Source organism: Oncorhynchus masou, chromosome 4, assembly GCF_036934945.1.
Source record: "Oncorhynchus masou masou isolate Uvic2021 chromosome 4, UVic_Omas_1.1, whole genome shotgun sequence".
NCBI classification, from domain to species: domain Eukaryota; kingdom Metazoa; phylum Chordata; class Actinopteri; order Salmoniformes; family Salmonidae; genus Oncorhynchus; species Oncorhynchus masou.
The window spans coordinates 6,923,202-6,925,032 of NC_088215.1; the positions used below are offsets into that span (position 1 = coordinate 6,923,202).

The 1,831-nt window shown below is 41.7% G+C and overlaps 1 non-coding gene across 1 annotated transcript; it reads left to right on the plus strand.

Annotated features, from left to right (window-relative positions):
- The first annotated feature begins 1,749 nt into the window (after positions 1-1,749).
- Positions 1,750-1,831, plus strand: trnas-aga (transfer RNA serine (anticodon AGA)). The gene has a single exon. It is a non-coding gene; the product is annotated as a tRNA-Ser (tRNA).

Genomic DNA, 1,831 nt, shown 5'->3' on the forward strand with positions numbered 1-1,831 from the left:
CACACTCCTTGGTGTTTTCCTGAAATCAATCGTTAACACACAGTTACAGCCAGTGGTATAATGAAAACGTGTTATTACACAAGGAGAAGTGCTAACCTTTCTTCTTCTTGGTCCTCCCATCACATCAAATAACTGAAAACTATTTAAAAAAAATGTTTATCCTTCATTTAACTAGGCAAGTCAGGAACAGTGGGTTAACGTGTTCAATCCATTTGGTTGATTTAAAAATACAGTATATAAAATACCCGTCCAGCATCACTACTCTGGACGGCTCTGACTTAGAATATGTGGATAACTACAAATACCTAGGTGTCTGGCTAGACTGTAAACTCTCCTTCCAGACTCACATTAAGCATCTCCAACACAAAATTAAATCTAGAATCGGCTTCCTATTTCGCAACAAAGCATCGTTCACTCATGCTGCCAAACATACCCTCGTAAAACTGACCATCCAACCAATCCTTGACTTTGGCGATGTCATTTATAAAATAGCCTCCAACCCTCTACTCAACAAATTGGATGCGGTCCATCACAGTGCCATCCGTTTTGTCACCAAAGCCCCATACACTACCCACCACTGCGACCTGTATGCTCTCGTTGGCTGGCCCTCGCTTCACTCTCGTCGCCAAACCCACTGGCTCCAGGTCATCTACAAGTCTCTGCTAGGTCAAGCCCCACCTTATCTCAGCTCACTGGTCACCATAGCAGCACCCACCCGTAGCATGCGCTCCAGCAGGTATATCTCACTGGTCACCCCCAAAGCAATTCATCCTTTGGCCGCCTTTCCTTCCAGTTCTCTGCTGCCAATGACTGGAACGAACTGCAAAAATCACTGAAGCTGGAGACTCATATCTCCCTCACTAACTTTAAGCACCAGCTGTCAGAGCAGCTCACAGATCACTGCACCTGTACATAGTCAATCTGTAAACAGCCCATCCAAACTCCTCCCCATACTGTAATTATCTTGCTCCTTTGCACCCCAGTATCTCTACTTGCACATTCATCTTCTGCACATCTACCAGTCCAGTGTTTAATTTCTATATTGTATTTACTTCGCCACCATGGCCTATTTACTGCCTTATCTTACCTCATTTGCACTCACTGTATATAGACTTTTTGTTTTCCTTTTCTACTGTAATATTGACTGTATGTGTTTATTCCATGTGTAACTCTGTGTTGTATGTGTCAAACTGCTTTGCTTTATCTTGGCCAGATAGCAGTTGAAAAATGAGAACTTGTTCTCAACTAGCCTACCTGGTTAAATAAAGGTGAAATAAAATATGTATATATATATCTAATACCGATTATTCACACTAATGTTGTGTTTCTGTAATACAATATCCTGTGTATCCTGTATTCTGTTTACATTTCTGGATTCTGTCTGAGTTTTCCTCATTGGGGAAATCATGGGGCCTAGGGCCTAGCTACATTATGTTAAATTACAGTCTATGGTTTATGCTCTCAATGTAGCCTATTTAGATCAGGCCTACTACGTTTCGTGTACTGGTGCCTGCTCTCTGTAGTTTATCTATGCCAAGGCTTTTCTCTTTAAAACAAGCACATTGCTTTATTAACTCCAGCAGGCAGACGTCTAATTATTTCGATGTTATAGCTACATTGTTAATAGAAGCAGTCAGCAAAGTGAATGGTCGTTCAAAAAATAGCTGGCAGTCTTAAAAACGATACATAGTAGCAGGTTTAACATGGGTATGCGTTAAATTGGGAGTGATTTAATGTATGAAATATCAAGTTGTCGTGGCCGAGTGGTTAAGGCGATGGACTAGAAATCCATTGGGATCTTCCCGCGCAGGTTCGAATCCTGCCGACAACG